The following is a 6,917-nucleotide window of genomic DNA, read 5'->3' as shown; positions in this document are numbered from 1 at the left end:
ATAGGAAGCAATAACAAGGAGCGGTAGAAAAAACTAAATCAGAGAAGGAGAACTGCTCTGATACTATGTAAAAATTAAGAGAAGGAAAAAACTGTTAGATCAAAAGCGCTAGAGGGGGTGAATAGCGCTCGTGGTTTTCACTTTCGTTTCGGAAAACTCAACGAGTAAACGCAGCGGAATAATAACACAAACACAAAAAAGACACCAAGGATTTATTTGGTTCGGAGCCTATGACGACTTCTACTCCAAGGCCCACACGTAAGAGTGATTTTGATGGGCAAATACTATAGCTTCGAAAATATTACAAACAAGTACAATAATAAATGCAGTAATAAATTATATCGACAACAATGTAATCTCAAATTCAAAGCTTCTGGTCGTCGAGGTCAAGTTCTGGCTTAGTTGGAACTTCTCGTTGGCAGTGCGCAGTTGAAAGATCGTTAGAATGTGTTGTGCTCAGCTCCTGCTCGAGACAGGATTATAAAGCCTGTTGAGGGCACCTCCAACATCATGGAGGGTGCCCTCATCCGCACCGAATCCGCAGCGTGGATGAGCTCTGACCACTTCGTAGCTTATCTGTCTGAGGGGGCTCCAACCGCATGGAGGGCGTCCTCCACCTGCGTCCAGGGCTCCCTATGCTCACCGTCTAGGGTGCCCTCAAGCTCCATGAGGGCGCCCTCTGCCCTACTGCGCGGAGGTCATCAACTAATGACCCGAGGCGTCTCCAAGCTCCATGGAGGGCACCTCAGGATTGTTCATCCGAGTCTTTTGCTTCTTTTTCACCTCTGCAAGATGGGTTAGTCCAAAATACAAACATATCCTACAAGATAGAGTTAGCACAATGTATATATGTAAAATTAAAGTATTTGTCAGTCTCTGGACTGTCCGGTTCTGACTTCGGATTCCCGTCCGAAAACCCTAGGTCGAACCGATGCCTACTGTTCCCTCACCGAGAAGCACGTCCTCACCTACTCCACTCAAGAGAGTTTACCTGTTGCCGGTTGATTCTCCAGACCAACTGAACTTTTGCTCAACGCCCGAGACTCCAGGACTTTTCGCTGGACGTCCGCTCCACGACCCGTCTAGTCTTTCACCTGGTTCGCGACACCAGGACTTTCCACCTAGAGTCTTCAACTCTAGGACTTTTGCCCGAAGCCCTCGACCCGTCAAAACTTTTCGCCTAGGGTTACCACCCCCTAGGACCTAGGGTTACCATTCCCTAGGATTTTCCACCTGCTTAACCGTAGCTAGGACTTTTACCTAAGTACACTTAGGACTTTTCTACAAACTCACTCAAACACGTTAGATAACAAAATAACTTAACTTTGGATCCTTTGATATAATCAAAATATAGGTTCGATTATCAGATACTTCATACACCAACAAAAATTAATCATATTATTGAATCTAAAATTAATACTTAAAAATATAGAGAATAAGATCTTATATAGTTAAATTAATAAATCCTAAACTTTATAAAAAAGAAAAAAAAATTAAATTACCTTAAAATATATATATATATATAAATTAATAAATCCTAAACTTTATAAAAAAGAAAAAAAAAATTTAAATTACCTTAATATATATATATATATATATATATATATTCTCGGAGCAACTTGATTTCCTTATGCAAGCATTATATATATATATATATATATATATATATATATATATATAGTTAAATTAATAAATCCTAAACTTTATAAAAAAGAAAAAAAAAATTAAATTTCCTTAAAAAAAAAATATATATATATATATATATATATATATATATATATATATATATATATATATATATATATATTCTCGGAGCAACTTGATTTCCTTATTCAATGCTTGCCTCAAGTAAATCTAGAGACAAGACAATAAAGATCCCAGCTATGAAAATAAATGGTAGGAATGCAACAGGATGTCAGGTATAATATCAAGAAGATAGAAAATAGCAAAAAATGTGTGAAATAATATAGGTAGCAAAATAAAAATGAGGTATGATGTTGTTAAGTTAATAACATCATGAAGCATTTATAGAACAAGTTTTAATATTTTTATAGAAAATTTAGGCATGTGACCTTTTGGGTCCCCCTATTCTCCAAAGGAGAGATACCCTGTCGACATGACACCATGGGTATGACTGTCCTGCAAGACATTTCACACACTAATGTTCGGTTGAGGGGGATAGATTAGGAAAAGTGAGTAAGACTATATCTATTAACTAGCGATAGGTTGATAAGCAAAATATATATATATATATATATATATACTAGGAAAAGTGAGTACCTAGACTATATCAATGAACTAGCTAGCGATAGGTTGATAAGCAAAAAAATATATATATATAAAGCATGTGATGGTTAAAATATATATTTTAATTTCAGCTAGCATACAAGATGTACATGAATTAACAACAATAATAGCAGCAAAAGCAGTAAAATTAAGTTATATTATCTGCATCATAATTAAGTTTAAGCAACCTTATAAGCATGTGATGGTAGTATTGTAGCAGCACTAAGCAATAATTGTGTGTAACTTGAGCAAATAGTAGGAACAAGACACATTCCATCTATATGATGCATACAATCAAAGACAATTGCACAAGATCTCAAAGGTTAACAAAATAACCCAAGCACATACGACAAATAAGGTCAAAAAAAGGCTACTTCTCTATCTATTAGAGTTTCTAACGAGGCTCATATCTCCATAATTTCCAAAGATAATTACCATTTAATAGGCAACTTTACCAACCAAATTAGTAAGTTAGTGTCCTTCAGTGGTAGTAGGTTATAAAAGTTCATTGATGACTTGGTTTTATCTGGTCCTCTAGGAGGAGAGGGTAAATAGTCACTTACCTAAATTGAAATTTCTCATAATAACAATACTAATTAAATCTTATTTCATTAAATGAGGTTAACTATATAGATCATTTTATGTCATTAATTAGACTTTATCCCCTACTATATTATCATTTATATTTAAATAAATTTTATCTTATTTTACTATTGCTAAGTCTTTTTTTGTCTTCTTCTTTTTCCTTTGATGTACATATTTGTTATAGCTTCACATCATCCAATTAAAGCATTTATTAGTCGTCTAAATACATATTTGTACCATCTTAAACGTGTGAGTTTTCCCTTAATAGGTGTAACCTTGATTTTCTTTTTAATATTTTCATTTCTCATCTTATATATCCATCCTTATATGTCCGCACATTTATTTTAATATCCTCATCTCTGTAACTTTCATCTTCTACTCATATATAAGTTATAGACCAATATTTAGCTTCATATAACATAGGAGGTCTAACCGTCATTTTATAATTTTCCTTTAAGTCTTAAAGATACTTACGATCACAAAGAACACCTTATACTCTTCTTTATTTCAAATATCCTGCTTTTATTTTATGTAATGCATCTCTCAATTCCCCATCCTTTTATAAAAATAATCCTAAATACTTAAAACTCTCGGTTACAGACAACTCGTTATCTCATTCTTGCAAATACACAAATAAAGAAATCATTAGTTGCTCTAGAGTGCATGTGTTCAAACTGTGTCAAATATATCAAGTACGTAGCATAAATAGTAATATGGTGAATAGGGTGGGACCCTCAAGGTGAGTGTTGAAGTTAGGTAGGTTGGCAGGCGTGGCGGTCAAAGTCTTGAGGAATGTGGCGGTTAAAGTCTTGAGGGATGTGGTAATCAAAGTTCCAAAGAATGTAGCGGTCAAAGTCCCAAAGGGGTTAACTTGAGCGACCTTTCTCCTCTGGTCCAACCGATCTCTCCGACTGATTGGGTCTGCAATCTTCAAGGTTTGATTGAGCTTACTTGCCTAGCAAATGGTAATCATTAGATGGGTCGAATCACCGAAAGTTAGCTCAATCGTACTAATACTTAGTCCCTCATTGCTGATCAGACCTTTTTGAAAAAGAGGTTCGATTGGATAATAGAAAAATAAAGTCACTACTGAAACATGAGCCCATCAAGACCTTAAAGCCTCGAAAAAGCTCACCGTCACTAGCCCAATAGCTTTTTTAACGTCATGCGTAACTACTATCAGGGAATATTCTCTGTGCAACCTATATAATTGATGTTTTCATTCCACCATTTACATGCAAAATCGATCAGTATGATTTAGGAAAGGTAGCAAGATATTAGTATGATTGTCCTTATTTTAATAACATGCCTTGTAATTCATACTAGGAGAAATAACACTATATATAAGGTCCCTTCTTCTCACGCAGATAAGTTCTCCCATCGCTCTCCATTGCTTTTCATTAATATTTTTGGATCGACACTACGGAGCCTCCCCATCTGATTTGAACATTGGAGTGACTGCGCAGGGATCCCTCCCCGACCCATCTAGTGATGTTTTCCTTTCCCTTTGCTATATTTGATGTGATAGATTCACTCGTGGCATGGAACTCCTCCCGATTGAGGTTCGCTCGCGGTCAGTAGTCAATCCATATCATCAGTTGTCCATCTCCACCAAGTACAAATAAGAATAAATAGTGAATACAAAAGAAACACAGTAATATATAGATTTAATACGGTTCGAAGATCCATTCCTAATCCACGACCTATGATGTGTTTGACGTATCGCCCCTGCAAAAGGTTCACTATATCACCTCTTAACACTCCTCTAAACAAAAAAGAAAGAAATGTAAAGCTAATGTAATAAAAAAAAACGGCTACTTGAGTTAAGCCTTTAACCTTATCCAATCCCGTTGAATCCTTGGGCAAAATTAATACAGGAAACAAGATTATAGGATGTTTTTGTGCAACCTATTAACATCCCAAAGCACTCTAAGGCTTGTAGAGACCGGATCCTTGGTCCGTAATTTTTATTATTTTTTTTTTGTAATTTGTACGTTGGATTATGATAAAAGTCAGTCAAAATTGACTGTTATTTCTTTTCTAGATTCATCTTCTCACTTAAATTATAATTGTGGGTCGAGTCAGGAGATTGAAGGCCGCCAGCGATGGGTGGACTATAGGGTGCCGAGCAAGGGGCAGCCCGCCCACCACTTACCGTTGGCGGTTTTCGACGATCTGGCTTGACTCAAAATTATAATTTAGATGGAAAGGTGAACTCAAAAAAATTATAATCCATTTTAATTAAATTCCGATTATAATCTAACATATAAATTATGAAAAAGATAAAAAAAATTACGGACTAGAATATCTAAGACTCAAACTTGTACACAAGAAACAACTCCAATGATTCTATTTAGTCCGCACTCTAATGCTCATACATGCATGCAAGAAATAACTCTAGTGGCTCTATTTTTCCCACCTTTGGTTGCTAGAGAAATTATATTTAACTAATAAAACGAACATAGTCGTTGAGCAACCAATGAGTCTAAAATGTAACTAGTAGGTTGTTGTCCAAATAAAAGCATTCTATTTTTTGAACCCTTGCGTTTAGTGGTTTAGTCAATTCCCCAATCGACTAAACTATGCAATCAACTCTTAAGCTAGTGGAACTATCTATTTGATTGGATTCAACCTTCCAGTCAACTCCAATTGACTGAATCTAGTTGAAGGTCTTTCCTTCACTTTGCCTATCTCCTGTGAGCCTACACAAGGTTCCAAGACTAAACTAAGCCATCAACTATAACTTAGGATAAGCAATATCCAATCTAAGGCTTCACTCAAACCACTTGATGTAGAAATAGAGAGAGGCTCATCTGACACGAGGTCAACTACCAAGGTGAGGTCAAAGTCAAGATAGTCAATGCTCGGATGTCAAAGAGACGAATGGGGGACAATTGTAACGACCGGTCATGCCAGTCAAGGCTCTACGGACAAGAGACATACCCGAGTAGACCACCTGTCTAACTCAGGATAATACGTAAGACAACCGAAAGCTCAGCACGAAGCAGCAGGACGCTAAAGGAGATCAGATAACTTGTTTGAACAAGGGAGGGCATGTTACTACATAGTCACCGCAACGAAGAGTAACCGAGGTCAATAGAGCAAAGGAGTCCTGACCGCGCAACTACCCCGCTTGGCCAAGTAGCTGGGCCTGACCATGGACGGAGCGAAGTCCCAATCGAGAGGCTGCCCTAGTCGGCCAAGCAACGGGACCACTGTAGTATCTCTCGACATCCCGTTGGGAGATATTTCCATTGACACGAGGCATGGTCAATCGACGGATTGTACGATGAAAGTTTCTACTATCTTGTCAGGGATATGCATGCCCTGTTAAAGTATGGTGTCAAAGATACTTTTTTGACAGGTCCTTTCATAGGACATATTGGAAAACATGTCCATGCCTCGAGGAACATGTGCATCGCCCACCAGGGCTCTATATAAAGGGGTCCATCACCGGCAGAGGTACGCGTTATTCACTATTTGCGCCGACGTTACTGTTGCTCCGCTTTCCTTCTACACTTTCGGTGACTGACTTGAGCGTCAGAGGGCTAATGTCGGGGACCCCTTCCCTATCTCAGCACTGACGTTACTTGTTGTGCAGAGCGAAGCGAGGTCTACAGCCGGTCAGCAAAGCCACCACATCTTCAGCTTTCTACCTTCTCACTTTCGAACAAGATCATTTTGGCGCTATCTATGAGAACGTAGCCTGCATCCGAACGAAAAGATGAAGGACGTTGTATGATTCACCATGGTGGCGCTGACGCAAGATAGTGGAGCAGCAACAATAACAGGCGTTGGCCGAGTGCCAAATGCAAGAACCCGCAACATCAGTTGTTGGTCGATAGGTTGAGCATGGTGACCAAGCAGACCAAATATCTGCTTGAGGGAATAACAAGAAGTCGACCGGCACATATTAGGAAGCACTCAATGCATTGATCCCCTTCCACCGAGTATTGTTCAGGACCCCATTGGAGGAACGGGGGCCGAGCGGACAAGGATCGGGGATCTTCATCGGACCATGCGCCCGTTCGAGATGCAAGGAAAGG

Source organism: Zingiber officinale, chromosome 1A (genome assembly GCF_018446385.1).
Source record: "Zingiber officinale cultivar Zhangliang chromosome 1A, Zo_v1.1, whole genome shotgun sequence".
NCBI classification, from domain to species: domain Eukaryota; kingdom Viridiplantae; phylum Streptophyta; class Magnoliopsida; order Zingiberales; family Zingiberaceae; genus Zingiber; species Zingiber officinale.
Note: the sequence above shows the minus strand (reverse complement) of the source record.